General features: G+C 48.0%; 1 protein-coding gene across 1 annotated transcript in view; it reads right to left on the minus strand.

Annotated features, from left to right (window-relative positions):
* SIAH3 (siah E3 ubiquitin protein ligase family member 3) overlaps window positions 1–18,859 on the minus strand; it is a 73,531-nt gene that overhangs the window by 5,965 nt on the left and 48,707 nt on the right. The gene's annotated exons all lie outside the window — the stretch shown is intronic.

An 18,859-nucleotide genomic window follows, 5' to 3' on the forward strand; every position in this document is an offset into this window, starting at 1 on the left:
GAAATGAGGGGAAACTGCCAGCCTGTTCTCCAAAGTGGCAGCACCGTTTTATATTCCCGTCGGCCGGGTAAGAGGATTCCAGTGTCTCCCCGTCCTCGCCAACACTTGTGATTATCCGATTTGACAGATGCTTTCATGAGACACAGTTAAATTGTTCTGAAGTTCTTGCCAGATCTAGGTGCTGAGACATTGTTAAATCTTCTCTACGTCGTGTCATTTTGGTATAGGATCTAAATTGTGCCAATTAAAAACGGAAGCTCCCGCAAAAAATTCCTTTCGCGAAGAAGATATTTTCCAAAGCTAACAGCATGTTAAAAAAAAAAACAAAAACAAACCCCTAAAAAAAAATGAGGTAGATGCCTTGGGTGGTTGAGATTCTGAAACTTCAGTCCAAGAAAAGACAATATTTATGTCTTTCTGATTCCTTAACAAAATACTGAAACAAATAGGCAATTTCCCCCTTCAACGTGCATTATGATGGTCATTAGTCATAAAGACAAAAAGCAATTTTTTTTTTTGCTTTTTTAATACTGCTAATATTTTTGTGCAGGCATTAGAAGCCAGTGGAATTCCTCCCCTCCCTTTCTTATCATTGATATTATTATATTTTTTTACGTTTAATTATTTATTTTGAGAGAGAGAGAGAGAGGGAGAGAGACAATCCCAGGCGGCTCCGCACTGTCAGCACAGAGCCCGACGTGGGGCTCGAACTCACGAACTGTGAGATCATGACCAGAGCTGAAATCAAGAGCCGGCCGCCTAACCGACTGAGCCACCCAGGCGCCCCCATTGCTATTCTTATTAGAACAACGCTGCGGTAAGTGCCTGTTTGTCCTTCCAGTGCTGCCAGGGGTTGTGCCGTCTTGGGTGCCCTCCCCTGGGTCCTCAGGGGTTGTGCCGTGTTGGGTGCCCTCCCCTGGGTCCTCAGGAGGGATGCAGAGCTGATGATGTGCAACTTGGGCCACAGTTCCCAGGGAGGGAGCCTCATCTGTGACTCCCGGGACTTCGCCCTTACCCCCGATCGCCCCCCCCCCCCCCCCCCCCACAGCGAGCACATTTCTGCCCTGTTCCAGGCTCACTGCTCCAGAGCAGCTTCCCAGGAGCTCAATGCGAGAAAGCCTCCACCCCGAGACTCTCCCGATCCTTTCTTCCTCGTGGCAGTGTGTCCACCACCCCCCCCCCCCCCCCCCCCCCGCCCCAGGAGCTGTGATGGCTCTTTCTGATCAGGTATCAGTAAACACTGATTGAATACCTTCTCTGGCCGGACCGTGAGGGTGCTTAGGGGGATCAGCTGTGAGCAGGATGAACTGTGTTTCTGGCTGTGGGTGGCACAGACATCAGCGTGCGCCTCATTAATTGTGATTTTCGCAAGGGTCCTCCCTGTGACCCGAGGACTACGGTTCCTATTTTTCAGTTGAAGAAACCGGCTTCCGTGGTAGCGTGCCCAAGGTTACAAAGCTTGGCCGTTTTGACACCCCCCTGACTCTGAACACGGCAGCCCTGCTGCCCCGCTTCTCCCTCCCTGAAGCTCTCCATGCCTCCAGCTCCTCCTCCATTCCTGGAGTTCCAGCTCGGGTTCCTTGAATTAGCCTGCGGGACCGGGGCCATGCAGTGAGGTGGCACCTCGCGGGGCGCTCGGGGCACGAGGCCATCCCGGGGCAGCCGGCCTCTGGGCGGAACTCAGGCACTGTGCCCCGGGTCTCTAAGCCCTATCAGGACTGCAGGTGCCTTTGGACCCTTGCCTCCTCCTCTCGGTTCCTTTCATCCCCAATGTGGAGAGTTTGAGGGTAAAGGTCTGCCTTCTGACTCGTGCCACTGTGGCTGCCAGGGTGCCCATCTCCCTGGGCTCGAGGATGGCTAATGGTGGAGGCCTGGCTGGCTTCCCTTTCTTTAGGGTATCCTGGGCCCCACCCCCCTCCACTGCGTATACACCCCCCATATGGTGTGCGGGTTGCCCTGTGGCCCGGGTGACTTAGAGGCGGGCATTGCACCAGCTCTGCTCTGGGGTTGTTAGCTCCAGCTGCCAGTTTCTGTGCCCTGCCCGGGGACGGCAGCCGACCTGGGGCGTGAGCCACAGGGGCCTTTCCGTGGTTCCTGCGGTGTTCCTGGGCAGAAGCGGAGGGGCAGCGTGCCGTCACCCATCCTGCACCCCTGCCAGGCCCATGAGGGAGGCTGTGTTCCAGAATCCTGCTAGTGATGGGTCTGACTTCCTCTTTCGTGTTAAATATAGGAAAGGGGACTGACTAGTAGGTAACCTCTGCTAAGAATTAGGCACTTGGAAAGTTGGTATTTTTTTGCATAATTACTTCATTTAATTTTTCACAGGAAAGATCAATTCCTCTTTATTTTTTTTATTTTTTTTAACGTTTATTTATTTTTGAGACAGAGAGAGATAGAGCATGAACAGGGGAGGGTCAGAGAGAGAGGGAGACACAGAATCCGAAACAGGCTCCAGGCTCTGAGCTGTCAGCACAGAGCCCGATTCGGGGCTCAAACTCACGGACCGTGAGATCGTGACCTGAGCCGATGTCGGACGCTTAACCGACCGAGCCACCCAGGCGCCCCGATCAATTCCTCTTTAAAAAACAAATGAAAAACTTAAATCTGGCTTAGCTCCTACCTGCCTGCTGGTGGCATGTACCATTCAGTCAGTAGGAGAAGGGGAGTTTCTCGTATCCCTTGGGAACGTACAAAAGCCCAGGGCTCGCACATTGTCGGCCACATGCCAGGGTCCCCCCAGGTCTTTCCAACAGACTCAGGCCTGGCAGTGGGGTTCGTCTGCTGGGCTCAAGAGGACCGGTCTCGGCCTCTCACGGAAAGCCCCAGACGCGGTCCCCTCTCCCAGCCTCTGAGAAGCTCCTCTCTCTCACTTTGTCTTTACAACAATCACTAGAGAAACATATTATATTTGTCTTGCAGATGAAGAAACCTAGAGATGTTGAGTCCCTTGCCCAAGGTGACGTGGCTCATAAGGGGTGCCGCTGGGAACAGAGCCCAGATCAGTCAAAGGTGACAGAGATCAGAGTCTGTGATGATCACAGGCTGGATGTCGGCAGACTCTATTCTGTTTCACTGTTTATTTGTCCCGTAGCCCTGATTAAGTCAGTTTCCCTATCAACAAAATATTTATCTCAGAGGGTTGTTTGGGGATTGAAGGAAATAATGCTTGTGAGACAGCTTTAATAACTACATCAAATTATTACAAGTATTGCAATACTTGTTATTAAGTATTACATCAAGATGGCATTTCCCTTTAGATGTGGATTTGGGTGATTACTTCCAGTGGCCTTCTGCCTCAGTCCATGCCTACCTGTGTCTGTCCTGGCCAGATGATCTTTGCACTTGGGCAGCACTCTGGACTGAACACAGGCCAACATAAGGGCCTGGAAACCCCAACATTGCACTTGGCCTGGGGCCTCCTGTCCCAACACAGACCCATGATGGCAGAACATCCTGAAATTCCCGTCGCAGAAATGGGTCTCTGGGGGTCCTGGCAGAGATGGAGAAGAGGTGGCGGTGGTGCCGGAGAGCAGCCAGAGGCAGCAAGATATCACCGGTGCTCAGGGGAAGTCATTAAGGGGCCCAAGAGACACAGCTTCCTGTGGTAGAGCGCTCCTGCGCGCTCAGGATGGGGCCGGTGGTAAGTCCCACTCTTGTCCAACCAGAGGACCTTAGCAACGGCCCTTCCACCTTGCTTCCTTGCTTCCTTCAACCTCATCTTCCACTAGCCTTTTCATTTTTTAATTGCTGCTGGGTGACAAAGCCCAGGGCACAATCTGAAGCCACTGAAGTGAATGACTATGCAAATAGAGTAGGACACTATCAACTCAGGGAGCCCCTGCAATCGCTGTGCACCAAGAAGGCTCTAGGAATAAACCCAGCCTTAATTCTTCCCCTTCTTCCTGCTCCATTTTCTGATGCAAAATATGTTTCGTTTAAACGATCTTTGGGTGAGTGAGGTCACAGGGTTTCTGGCAGGGAGAAAGGATTCTTTTAATTGGCAAAATGCTAATCGTTTTGGAAAATGAATTCTAATCTTCCCATCTAATACAGTGGATGTGTGAGTAATTACTTTCCTTCACTAAACTGTTAATGCAACATTAGTGATTACGCTAATTAAAACTAATGAACTCTTACAGGCTGATAAACTCCTCAGTCAGTCAGCAGATGCCTTCCTCCCATTGGCTGTATTTAACTTCCCATTTGGAAGAGAGATCTTGAATTAACCTTTAGAATAATGTGCAAAATTGGGTTTAGAAGTGTTAGGCTTTATGGACTGGGTATAATTCTTTCCCCAAGCATTAGTGAGACCATTTCCACTGAGGGTGTAATTGAATTTAAAAAACGCCTTCCTTAATTTGATCAGCCACACTCCTATGGTTGGTAATGGCTCTCTCTCCAAATCCTGGCCTCCAAAGAGGACAACTGCCCCTGGAAAATCTCATGACCCTTTCTGCTCTCTGTGGCCAGCAAGCCCTGCTTGCTACTGTATTTCAGCTGGGGGAGGGTTTGCACCCAATTTCAAATGACAGGCATTTGCTTAGACTTTGCTCACGCAAAGTCTCTTTTGTGAGAGCGACTTAAGGGAGGGGGGGGTGTGGAGGAGGGGAGAGCAACATGCTTATCAGTGCATTTCACACCCAGGGCCGAAAAGCAGGTGGGAGAGGGGGTAAAATTTCAGGGTAGGTATCAGAGTTTGGGGATAACGTCAAGGCCTGCACCAAGTTTGTAATCAGGGCTGCTAAGAAGAGGGAATAATTGTTAGCTACCCCTAGGTCCCACTCTGCAGTGCCTAAAAATTCTCGCTCTTTCCAGGAGGGACAGTCAAGGCTGAAGGCCGAGCGTTGCCTGTTCTATTTTCCCCGGACACCTTGGCCCTTCCCCTCTTTTCATCAAAACCTACCGTGACTGTAGACGTGCCCACAAAACCCAGGAGGACTCTGGAATGCCTTCCAAGCAGTCAAAAAATAAGCTGAGAGCAGAAAACAACAGTGGGACTCTTGTCACCTGGGATAGAACATCTTCATTAGAGAATGTGTCCCATGCTCCATTTCCCCCAGACTTAGTTATACTTGGGACACAGATGGATGAGATCTTCCTGTGGACAGCATGGTAATGTCCATGATTTTCTTTGAAATATTTTAGTGGGAGGGATGTGGTATAAACGTGTACCTTTTTAACCAGACTGTAGAGGCTATCAGTTCCCTAATCAGGAAGTCACTCTTTGAGGTGATCGTCCGACACTTGAGCAGGAAGGCCACACTCCAGAGATGACAACTGCCATTGCCTCAGTCTCCATATTTCTGATCCACACCAGATGCTGCTAATTAACATTTCGCAGAGGCTTTCTTTGGTGAAATTGGTGGTTAGTTAGTCAGAATAACAAAGGCTAGAAATGGACTTGCCTGTATGAAATTCGTGGTTTTCAAGCCATGAAGATCGGTTTAAGTATTGCACAGAGATCCTTCACTGTAGGGGTGGGCCTGGAAGCTTATTCCCTAAACATTGCTGTATCTGGCCACCGAGTCAAGGCCCATCTCTAAGAATACCTGGTTCTTGCCTCCGTTACATCACTGCACACATAGTTTCTTTTACCGATGAGCAAAATTATGTAAATTCAGCAGGGAGACATGGGTTGGCAGACACACAGAAGGCTTGGGCCTTGGGATATATGTATGCCGTTAACTAATTGGAAAAGAGGACAACGAAAATGAAAATTTTGCTGAACCAAACTTTTTTTTTTTTTAATTTTTTTTTTTTTAACATTTATTTATTTTTGAGACAGAGAGAGACAGAGCATGAACGGGGGAGGGTCAGAGAGAGAGGGAGACACAGAATCTGAAACAGGCTCCAGGCTATGAGCCATCAGCACAGAGCCCGACGCGGGGCTGGAATCCACGGACCATGAGATCATGACCTGAGCCGAAGTCGGACGCTCAACCGACTGAGCCACCCAGGCGCCCCTGAACCAAACTTTTTAAGGACCAAGGTCCATGGGCAAAGAGCAGTGAGAGGGGGTCCATACACGCGTCTGTACGCACACCAGTCCTATGATTTCGAAAGCCTCTTGACCCGCCTGGTCGGGTATACATCCAGGACAGTCTCACTCTGTGAGGAGCGGGGAAGGAATATGTGGGTGACATTTTGAGAACAAAACCTAGGACTCAGATCTTGAGCCCTCAGGGCCCTTCTTTAGTTCCTAGGCCCTGGCTCTTGGCTGCCCGGGGCTGGTTGATTTATACATAGTTTCCTGCCTTTTGAGAGCCTTCAGGATGGGGACTTGTTGCTCACACGTCCTCACTGCTCACATGGTGCCTGACACGCGATAGATGCTTGATACGTATTTGTGCCATCCATCGGGCTATTAGTGACACCCTCACGTACGAGGATCATGTTGGCTCTTGTCCTTTGTAGCATTTAGGTGGCTCAGCCACAGTCCCGACTGATGTTGTCTGAGACCAATAAGCCTCTGTAAGGTGGATGCCGCCTCTCTCTCTCTGCCCTGTGGAGTCAGGTGACAGTTAAGACCTGTCCAGCTCACGCTGAAATTACTAGCTCGCGGCCTTCTCTCCTCAGCTGGGGTGGACGCCATTGAGGGCAGGGGCCGTATTTAGTTTGCCCAGTGCCTAGCCCAGTGATGGGCAAATCCAGCACTCGGACGTATCTGGCATCGGGTAAACTCTCCATCAGCTTTTGTTGCTGGAGTAAACGAATGCGTGAATGATGTATAAATGGAACCCTGTTCTGGACCGTATCCTTGGAAAGGCTGTTTGTTTTCAGGTGGAGGCCCTGTCCTGTGCCTTTTATTTTCGGCTGCTACATTCTCAGGAGTGCGTAGGGGTGTGTGTGTGTCCTTGTGAGTCCACGGCTGTGGGCTTATCGGGAAGGTCTCCTGGCAGCCCCTTACCCAGAACCCAGCGGTGATGGGACGCAGAGTAGGCGCGGGGCTCTGGCCAGGAGGAGGACACTGAGGACAGTGCTCAGCTGCTGTCGTAGGCTATAAAATAAAAGCCTTGAGGAACAAACTTTTCATGTCAGAGGGGTACTTTATTTGCTTTTACTTTTTTTACAGAGATTACTCTAAGCCTCAGACATTCCTTTTATTAATAGCAGATTGCTCTTTACAAGTTGTTTGAGAAGGACAGGCTGCTCGATCAACCCAGGAAATCTGTCCACTTGCTAGACTGATCTAGACCCATTTTCCCCTCCCATACCTCGGCAAGACCGCTGACGTAGCAAAAGGCTGAATGCACCCATATACTCTTCCGGCTATACCCCTCCTCTTGAGGTGAGGCACTAATGGGTTGTGCCTGCCCGGAGCCCTTGAACCGACCTGTGGAGACCACACTCCAGATAACGGAGATCCTGTATTCCCTACCCAATGGCTCTAAGTCAATGTCCTGTAGCTGTGCTATTTCTGGGACCCAACATCCAGAAGGTGGACCGTTAGACATGAGATATGGCCCATGGATGACTATTTCGGGGGATATGCACAAAGTTGGGATGTATGGCCTGTGGAGGTTCATTTGCCTTTGCCTGGGGCCTGTCACAGTGCCAGACTAAGCCTCATGATGAAGAAAGCGACACAGGCCACTGGCTGGGGGTCGTGGCCATGCAGATCACTCCGAAGGGGGAATTCCTAAAGGGGGAGGATAGAACATATTTTAAGAGTCTCTTACCTTGATTTGTACTCATAAGTATCTGAACTTGGAAGCGTGTGGACCTCCATCTGCACTTTGGCCTTGAGCCCTGCAAACGTCAGGGGTGGGCCTGCAGTCCCACCACGTAGTCAGAGGAGTGCCTGTCCGTCTTCATTTACTCTCTGGCTCTGCCTTTCATCTGCGAGATTTTGAGCCTGCTAATGAGTATTTTGAATCTTGCAGATGAAAGGGCTTTCTCTTAAAAGCAACTTTTCGTGTAGTAACATTTTTATATCTGCATTTGGCAAGCGAAACCCGGTGCCTGGGTGAGCCGTTTAAAGGTTAAAAATAGGGGCGCCTGGGTGGCTCAGTGGTTAAGCGGCCGACTTCCGCTCAGGTCATGATCTCGCGGTTTGTGGGTTCGAGCCCCACGTCGCGCTCTGTGCTGACAGCTCAGAGCCTGGAGCCTGCTTCCAATTCTGTGTCTCCCTCTCTCTCTGCCCCTCCCCTGTTCATGCTCTGTCTCTGTCTCAAAAATAAATAAACATTAAAAAAATAATAATAAAAAAAATAAAGGTTAAAAATAAATGAATCGAAGCCCCGTGAACGTGAGCATCTCCTTAGAAGGAAGGAGGGAGTGACGCAAGGGGGGTGTGCCCAGCCTGCTCGGAGAACCACTTCGCCCAGTCTGCACAAGCTCAGGCTGCGGGCATCAGTGCCGCTCAGGGTTATGGGTACGGTAGGAGCCGGTGCCGGAACCTGGGACGGGGGCCTCTTGCTGAAAATGGCTACGTGCCCACAGGCCGACGTCACAAGTTGTGAGGGGCAGAGGTGTGTCCTCGGTATTCTGGGACCTTCTGGTGGCCAGGCTGCTCCCCTGGTCTCCAGGGACCCCACAGATTCAGCCTGCTCTGCCAGAGCTCCGTACCTTCCTCATCCTTTTCGCCTGGAGCACCCTTTGTCCTGGCTAAGTTGTATTCCTCCTCGGCGCGTTCCAAACTCTCAATAGGTTGGTCTGTTGCTGGTATATTTCCTTTGTAACACACAACACGCTTATTCAAGGTCCAGGTTTCCTGATAGACCATGAGGTAAGCTCCAGGTGGGCGAGCATTATATCTGTGTTAACCCCGCTGTATCCCCAGTGACAGTAGCGTAGGAACGTGGTAGGTTCCCCAGAAACATTTTTGGAGAAGACGAATGAACGACCCCTCCCCATTGACCTGTTATACTAGCATAATCTGACCACTTTTCACCGTCTGGCTGCTACTCCCCTAGGGCAAATCTCCCTCATCACCTCTCTGGGCTTTACCAGAGCCTCCTGACTAGTTGTCGTGGGGCTGAAAGGTGGACCCCCAAAATAGGTCAACCTCCTAACTTCTGGAACCTGTGAATGTGACTTTATCTGAGCAAAAGGGGGCTTTGCTGATGTAAATAAGTTCAAGATCTTGAGATGAAATCATCCTGGATTATCCAGATAGGCCCTCAATCTAACGGCAAGCTTTCTTAGAAGCGATGGAAGAGGAGACGTAGGTGGAAGAGAAAGCCGCAGAGGAGAAGACCATGTAAAGATCAGGGAAGAAGTTGGAATGATGTGGCCGCAAGCCAAGGAGGAATGCCTGGAGCCACCAGAACCAGAAGAAGCAGTGAAGGATTTTCTCTTAGAGCCTTCAGAGAGGATGTGGCCCTTCAGAGGGGAAGTGACCAGGTCATTTCACCCAAAAGACCAAAACACCTTCCTTCAGAATTTTGGCCTCCAGAACGGTGTGAGAAATTTTCTGTTATTTTGAGCCATCAAGCCGGTGATAATTGTATGGTAGCCCTGGGAAACTAATACATGAGTCTCCCTGTGTCCGTTCTTGCCTCATACGGACTGTAATTTGTCTCACCAAGTATCTTAATAGGTTTCCATCCCATTCCGAATAAAGCCAAAGATCCCTATCATGGCCACCAAGAGCTGACACACTCTGGCTCCCAGCTAACTCCCTGGCCTCGCCTTTTTCCCACCCATATCCTCCTTGCTCCCTTTGCTCTAAACAATTTACCACTTTTTGTGCGTTAAACGTGCTGTCTACACCTGTCACAGGGCCTTTGCATGATCTCTTTGTTTAGAACACTATCAGATACCCATGCTGGGTCTCTCTCCCACTTCATTTGCAGCGCTGCTCCGCAAATACCTTCAATCTGAGGCTGCCTTCCCTCCCCTTCACTTACAAAAAACCTCTCTCCATCCTCTTACTCTAATTTATTTTGCTCCATGGCATTTATCAACACTATGGAACTATAATGTACATATAGTATAGGTCATATATCTATGCGTGCGCACTGTACTGTCTTCTCTACTGTAATATAAGTTTCTTGGGACTAGGAACTTGGCTATCTTGGTTAACTACTGTATCTCTAGAACATTATCTGGTACCTAAAAGAGAACAGCAATTTTTTTTTTTCTTCAAATGAATGAATAATTTCCTCTTGGTCTTAAGCTCTTCCATCTTAGAGGACCCGAGTGAAGTGTCCCTGTCACTGGAATGTCGATGTGACTGTCGTCATTCCTGACACCCTGCCCCGGTCTCCCCGTCAGAGTTTTGGGCAGCTGTGACTTGCTGGGTTTCTCCCAACCTGTGACTGCTGAAACCGTGGAACTTCTCGTGTCTGCAGGGAACTAGGAAGGCAATGGAGACAGGCATTCGTTCAGGTGTGTCCTTGATCCCTGCATCAGTAGTATCTCTGAACTACTGATTTGCAGATTCAGAGTAAGATGTACCAGAAGCATTCCTGAGCTCACTCTAACTTTCAAAGTGGGCTCATGCTTAGGGTCAGGCCTAGCTTACTGTGCATAATGTTAGGCCTGTCCTCCAGGACTTCCTGGCCCGTCCATCCTGGCTCCCAGCCTCCAGATTTCCCACCACTGATGAATTCATGCCTGCACACTGTCCTCCTCAAAGGCTTCTAGGCCCATCATGTCCAGGCTGTGAGAGAAGCAGAGGTTCTCTGCATGCCTAGGACCCCCAGAACTAGGAATTCTGGTTTCCTCCCTGAGAACTCGCCTCTTTCCTGGATGATTAAGACTGGGAACTGCTTCACTGTCAGGGAACACTGTCTACACACAGGCATGGATATGGCCTCTAGTCCTTCCGGGATGATCGTCAACTCACAATCCATACGCTAATACCAGAAATGCACAGATCTAGAGCAGAGGACCAGGTCGTTTCACACAAAAGACCATCTTTTGACAGCAGGCTAAATTCCCAAATAATGATCTTTAGCAGATTAGGCCTCCCTATAAGCTTGTCCTTAAAATAGGAACTGTGTCATTTGATCAAGAGTAGATGGCAAGTTGGTGCTACAGAGTGGAAAGAAAACATATTTGAAGTCTGACAAACTTGGAAATGAATCCTGGCTTTGCTACTAAAACCCGTGAGACTGTGGACTCGTTAATTAACCTCCCTGTCCTTCAGTTTCTTTATAAGGTGGGGATTATGATGCCATAGGGTTGAAGTGAGGACTGAATGAGATGCAAAGTACATTGTATAGTATCTGGCCCCAAGTAAGGAGATATCCTTACCTAAGTTATCATTGTGTTCACTACTATTATCTTTATCTGGCTAGTGGATGGAGATGTGAGCTAAGGAAATTCACCCTGTGTAATTCCTAGGCCCATAGCTGAGTTAGATGAAATCATAAAAACACCAAAGCCCTTCCAAATCTCCTGTAAAGCTCCCTGAAAATTCTCACCCGAGACCGGTGTTTTCACTAGCAAACTTTTACTATTTCCATCTCATCACTGGCCAATGGATGCTGGTTGCAACATAGAGAGAGGTTTAATGTGTGTAAAGAGCCCAGCTTAGTGCTTGGAACATTGGTGGACCTCAGTAAATGATTACTGTCACCTTCATCATCGTTGTCACCCGCTAGCATTTTGGTCAATGCAATGCTGCTACAAAGGTTAATCCTACAAGCAGGTCTGGCCCTTGGTCCTCCCACCTTTTCCACCTGCTCATCCCTCTTTGCTCCACTGAGGGTCTCTTTTTGAGGCCCGTCACCGTGCTGGCACGGCCTGAATGGCACTGGGTAGGTTGTGCCTTCCCTTGAGACCAGCTCCCTGCCTAGGAGCGATCTCATACTTTCTATATCTTTAAAGCCTGTTTCCTGAGGGAAGTTTGCCCTGTGTGTCTTTCTGTTTCCCCAGAGCCTCCGATTCACGCTGCCCATGGCAGTGATATTCATGATGGTTTGTACCATCATTATAACACCTAAGCAGGCCTGATATGTGGAAGAGTCCCTGAAAGGGACAAAGGTATGGCCACACCACAATGGCTCAAATGAAACAGACCAACAGTACCAAGTGTTGGCAAGGGTGCGGAGCAATTGAAACTCTCATACACCTGCTCATGGGCGTGTAAAATGATACAATCACTTGGGGAATTTTTTTTTTTTTTTTCAGTATCTGTTGAAGCTAAATCTATGCCAGCTCCTTTGACTCAGCAATCCCACCCCTGGGCATATACGTGTGGGGAAACAATTCTTCATTGATCTCTTCCATTTTTTGCATATCTTGCAAGCATAGCACTGAATGTCCTTTATTCCAGACTATGTTTTCAAGGATGTTTTTATAGTGAACAGCCTTGAAATATAGAGTTAGTGATTCTTTGGAGCGAAGGCCCAGTTTGCTTATAGCCTTGGGACACAGATAGCATATCTTCTTTCGGGATTGAGGGCAGGTGTGCTTGCTGTACATTTTAAGAGATTTGGGTTCCCTAAGCTTTTGTAATAATGCAACATACTGTGTGTGCAGACCTCATCTGGCCCTCTCTGCATAACCCTGTGGGAATTGAGTTTCAAAGAACTGGTGCCAAAATGTGAATGCCTTAAGACAGTCTCTTCAGCAGGTGGTGCTGGGAAAACTGGACAGCGACATGCAGAACAATGAACCTGAACCACTTTCTTACACCATACACAAAAGTAAACTCAAAATCGTTGAAAGATCTCAATGTAAGACAGGAAGCCATCAAAATCCTCGAGAAGAAAGCAGGCAAAAACCTCTTTGATCTTGCCTGCAGCAACTTCCTACTCAGCACATCTCTGGAGGCAAGGGAAACAAAAGTAAAAATGAACTACTGGGACCTCATCAAAATAAAAAGCTTCTGCACAGCAAAGGAAACAATCAGCAAAACTAAAAGGCAACCAACAGAATGGGAGAAGATATTTATTTGCAAACGACATATCAGATAAAGCGTTAGTATCCAAAATCTATAAAGAACTTCTCAAACTCAACACCCAAAAAACAGATAATCCAGTGAAGAAATGGGCAAAAGACATGAATAGACACTTCTCCAAAGTAGACATCCAGATGGCCAACCGACACATGAAAAAAATGCTCAACATCACTCATCATCAGGGAATACAAATCAAAACCACAATGAGATACCACCTTACACCTGTCAGAATGACTAACATTAACAACTCAGGCAACAACAGATGTTGGCGAGGATGCCGAGAAAGAGGATCTCTTTTGCACTGCTGGTGGGAATGCAAGCTGGTGCAGCCACTCTGGAAAACAGTATGGAGGTTCCTCAAAAAACTAAAAATAGAACTACCCTGTGACCCAGCAATTGCACTACTAGGCATTTATCCATGGGATACAGGTGTGCTGTTTCGAAGGGACACATGCACCCCTATGTTTATAGCAGCACTATCAACAACAGCCAAAGAATGGAAAGAACCCAAATGTCCATCGATGGATGAATGGATAAAGAAGATGTGGTATATATATATATATATATATATATATATATATATATATATATACATACATACACACACACACACACACAATGGAGTATTACTTGGCAATCAAAAAGAGTGAAATCTTGCCATTTGCAACTACGTGGATGGAACTGGAGTGTATCATGCTAAGTGAAGTTAGTCAGAGAAAGACAAAAATCATATGACTTCACTCACATGAGGACTTTCAGAGACAAAACAGATGAACATAAGGGAAGGGAAGCAAAAATAATATAAACACAGGGAGGGGGACAAAACAGAAGAGACTGATAAATATGGAGAACAAACTGAGGGTTACTGGAGGGGAGGGGGGATGGGCTGAATGGGTAAGGGGCATTAAGGAATCTACTCCTGAAATCATTGTTGCACTCTATGCTAACTTGGATGTAAGTTTAAAAAAACAATTAAATGAAAATTAAAAATAAAATAAAAACCACCTAGATGCCCTTTAAATGGCTACATTATGGTACATTCACACAATGGAATGCTACACAGCTATAGCAAGACAATGATTTCCGCAGCACACAACAATAGGAATAAACTTCAAAAGTAAGTTGGATAAAGAAAAACTAGACACAGAAGAGGACACACGTAATAATTCTATTTGTAAGAAGTTCAAAAGCGTGCAAAACTATGGTGACAGAGGCTTGAACAGCGGTTAGCTTTGTGTGGGGGCCTGTTGACTGGGAACAGACGTGCGGGACACTCTCTTGGGCTGTGCACATTTTAACTCTCGATCTAGGCGGTGGTTCTATGGATGCACACACACACACGCACGTATAAATCCACCGAGATATTGCTAAAGGTCTGTGCACTTCGCTGTATACTCTACGTGGACAAACGAACAAAGGAAAGAAGGGAGTGGTGCATGTGGCCATTGTCTCTAGGTCACTGTTAAATGGGCACGTTGTACAAAGTTTAAGGGAGAGCTCTAGAAACCTTTTCTTACATGTCTCCAGGTGCTCATTTGACCCATGGATTGGTCTGGTTGCCCGTGACGCTAATAGCTAGGGGATTGGAAGCTGGGGATGGGAGTCACAGCAGGGATGGGCCCTGGACTCAGCAGGTGGGCTTGCGGCTGCCATTCCTAGGGCGACGCAGGGCCCCGAACCCGGAGGAAAAGCAGTTGAAGGTATTCACAGTCATGCCTGGAGTGGTGCAGGCCCAGCCCTTTGGTTCTAGGGGCAGAAGCCCCCTCTCTGAGCCTAGATTAAGGGGCTGAGGACTGAAGCTTGTACCACAGCATGTCAGTGGGTTAGCGGAGGCTAACTGTGGGCTGAATACAGGCTCCCTCCCTCTCTGCAGTGTGGTTCTCCTCACCCCAGTTGAGGACCAGCACCACCGCCCCACCCCGTTGAGAAGCGGCTGACAGCTCTGAGTAAATCCCCGTAAGCGAGGGGGCAGGTGTTTTATTGACTCTAAAGCTTTCTCAGTAGCTGGGTACATATTTAATAAAAATCTTAGGCTTCGGGGGAAGACATGGGAAGGCAGAAGGGAGAACAGTTGCCCTCTGGGCTTGGGAGGTTAGCAGTCTGGCCAGTCCCTAATAACTCATTCATCCAATATTCATCTTTTAAGTTATTACAGTCACCATGTGTCTCTAAGGAACACGTTTATTAGTGTCCACTAAGATAATTAGCCCAATGTACTTCAAGGCAACTGACATTGTTCCCGTAAGAGCATTTCTTTCCAGATTTCTCCATGGCTGCCTTTCCACGTTGGGCCTGTTGTGTTCGTATTTCTCCCATAGTCCCCAGTGGAGGGTGCTCACTTTCTACTGTTGTCCCAGGCTCTCCAGCTGGCCCAAGGGGAAGGAGACTGAGAATCCACCTGCGGCCTAGGATTCTTGCAACCTGCACAACGCCTGCAGCTTGGGTTACATCTAGGATCACCCCAGGGGCTGGGCTTGCCTCCTGTCGTCAGTCTGCTTTTCCCCATGCTCTAGGGGAATGTTGTAGAAGGGAAGGCATTTGCGGAGCTCTGAGCGATCCAAAGCACCTGCTTTTGTGCCCTGCACGTGTATAAATCCCAGAGCATCTCTCGTAGTTTCACAAACTGCAAAGCTCCTTTCACAGCGGGCTAGACCGGCGCGCCTGAAACACTGCAGTGTGCACACGACCCCCCTGGGCGTCCTGTGCAAGCGCAGACTCTGATTCAGCAGGTCTGGGCCGGGGCTGACGTGCTGCATTTCTAACCAGCCTGCGTGTCAGCGCTGCTGGGGCACAGACTCCACTTGGAGGAGGGGGAGCCAGACCGGCTCTTCTCTGCCCACTTACGGCCTGCCGGGCATCCCTTTTGGAATCAGATAGAGGATTCTTAATGACCGCAGACATTCCTCTTAACTCTGACACTTTAACAACCTCCAACCCTCGCAGGTTCCAGAGTACCTTCCCGGAATCGGCTGCCCGATTCCACACAAGACACTGTTTCGTTTGTCAGTCCTCAGGGTCCCCGTGCCCAGAGCTTGGAGCACAGACTGACTTCACAGGAGGGGAAGGAAGGAAGCAAAACTCCGAGGGAATTTTTAAGCACAGAATGGGAAGGTGGTTTATCTTCTTTCTTTTCACTGTATTTAAAGTCATTCTTTCAGAGAGCTTAGCTTTAATTAATAAGTCCTTTACTTTTACAGCTGCCTGCAGTTTCCTACTATTTAGTTAAATTGGGTTTTCACGTTCAGAAGTTCAAAGCAGCTTCCTCCTCTTCGTTTTAAGGAGTAATACATAAACAAACATCACTCTCTTCAGCGGCATCCATCGAGTCCCACACTGTTCTGCTGTTACATGGTGAATTCATTCGTTCATTCGCTCATTCTTTTATTTCACAAATATGTATTGAGCAGCAACTATGTGCTGTGGGGGGGGGGGGTGGGGATAAAATGGTGAACAAAGCAAACAGGGTCCCTGTTGTCACAAAGCAGGTTTTTCTAGTAAGGACAGCAGATGCTTTCAGAGGTCAGGAAGGCCTTTGTAGAGAATGGTCAGGGTGGCTTCCTCTCCAGTTTCTGGCAGAGGATTGAGTGCAAATTGCCCTGTCCTTTTTTGCTTTCTCTTCTATTTCTTAAGAAATGTTTATTTATTTTGAGAGAGAGACAGGGAGAGAAAATCCCACGCAGGCTCTTCACTGTCAGTGCCGAGCCTCACAGGGGGCTTGATCTCACAACCCTGAGGTCATGACCTGAACTGAAATCAGAGTTGGACACTTAACCGACTGAGCCACCCAGGTGCCCCTCGCTTTCTCTTCTCTTAATGTCGAACCCAGCGGGAGGAGAGGGAAGGGCAGAGGGAAAAGAAGGAAGCCTTGGATGGGAGGTGAGGAAGGAGCTAGGATCTACTTTAGAGTCAAGAAAGTGACTGAGCTCTGTGTAAATTACCTGTAAGGGGGGCGGAGTTTGGAAGGAACTTCATCTTCCTCCCCATCCCTTCCCCTATGCCACCACTGTCAAAAGATTCTTCCATGAATCCAATAGTGGAGAATATTTCAGAAGGAAGATAAATTGCTAATGGCACGAAAGCGTTCCTCCATAAAACACAGGAGTGACAAGTCCTCAATCCTCGCCCTGCTAATGTACCAACCTCATGACAAGAAGCCAACATGAGAGGAATTTTCCTCAATTTCTCCGCATTACTAGAATTCAGTATTTGCACAGCACTTGATCTTGGCCAAGCGCTTAACAGTCATTCCCTGGCTCATCGTCGCAAGGCTTGATGAACAGACCTCAGGATACAACCTACATTTCCTCGTGTTGGCTAAGAAAGGGAGTGGAGGCAGAGAGTGTGTGTGACGGGGACAGGGCAGGGGCACATGGAAAGGAGGCTCATGGAGAAAGGAGATGTGGTCTCTGTCCTTCCACTTCTTATGAAGCCAAGAGCAGCTCTTTTCACCTTTCCAGGACTTTGTGTTCATAACTGTAAAATGAGAATACGAATACTTGCCTCCCCTCCTACGGGAGACTGAGGAATGTGTTAAAATGTGCTGTAAAGAGTGAAGTGCTTTTGGAGGGAGGTATTATATGGATGCAAATCATGGAAAGGCATGCCCCAAACACACAGCTGTCCTGACTCACACCTGCTGAGGGCCTGTGCTAACCACATCACACACATCGTGTCATTTAATCCTCCTCTGGGCTCCCGGAGGTGGATGCCACGGTCACCAGCAGTTTGCAAACGAAGAAATGAGAGCACAGAAAAGGATAAGGGTCTTTCCCAAGACCTTGGGGTTAGCGATAGCGGAACTGGGGTTTGACCCTCAGGAGTCTGGCTTTTGAGCATGGGAGCCGAGCCCCTCCCACCCCCCTTGGGCTTCCCACCCCCTCTCTGTGCGCGCAGCCAAAGCTCAATTATCTGCCTGTGGATTATCTGTAGCTTTTTCATTCCATTCCAAGCTGACTTTTCCTGCCATGCAATCCAGCTCATTAGTTGGCAGGGGGCTCGGGGACTTAGAACTAATCCTAATATTAAGTAAAGAGCAAAGCATAATTAGGAAGATAAATCTTCTGGGGGGAAAAAATGTATGTAACAGACTCCAAAGTCAAGCATGGGTAATTTTTCCCATCTCCTAGATGATCTACACCACTGTTCTCCTTTTCTAGCAGATAACTATGGGATGATGATAGATTTAAAAAAAAAAAACAACTTTTTTTTTCTAATTAGAAGGGAATGTGTTCTCATTGCACAACTTTTAGGAAATTGTGCGTACTATGAAGAAGAGAAAACTCACAACGCCAGCATGCTAACAAAGAACACTCTTAACCATTTCGGTGGGTACTTTTTTTGGTGCCTTTTAAACACAAATACCTAAATACTATATGTGAATTCTTATAAGCTGCTTTTTTCCACTTCATATCATATGGAAAAATACGTGTCAGAAACGTTGATGAACACCATCATTTTAATTGGCTCCATTTGGCCTTCGAGAACTCAAGGAGAACTCATAGGGATGTGGCGTAATTGGTTTCATTCAGATCTGGCTATGAGAGTCACGATTGCCACCTACCTCCCATCATTTCCTAGCTCATTCATTCAGCAAACCTGCCAGATGTTGGGATAAAAAGAAAAATGAGATTCAGTTCGGATCCCTGAAGAGTCCACGGTCTCGTGTCAGAGACTCTGCATCGATGTTTTTGTCTGGCCCAATTTCATTGTCTTCTGCGGTCCCCTCCTTCCTTGCCTACACAGGCTAAGAAGTAGCTTTGTCACTGGAAGTGGTCAGGTCTTATTTGCTAACCCTCCCCCACTTCCAGTCCCTTCCCTTTATTTTTTTTCTTTTTGGCCTCTGGGTTTAACAGTAGCATAAAACTAATTTATAGCTCTTGCCAGGAAGAGGACAAATTTTCATCTCAGCCCGTCATGCGAAAAGCACTAGAACAAATGAATAATTGTTGACCCGCGCTACCTATTAGAGACGGTGCTGGGGTCACCTCGTTTGTTGTTTTAACACAT

Source organism: Panthera onca, chromosome A1 (genome assembly GCF_046562875.1).
Source record: "Panthera onca isolate mPanOnc1 chromosome A1, mPanOnc1 haplotype 2, whole genome shotgun sequence".
Taxonomy (NCBI): domain Eukaryota; kingdom Metazoa; phylum Chordata; class Mammalia; order Carnivora; family Felidae; genus Panthera; species Panthera onca.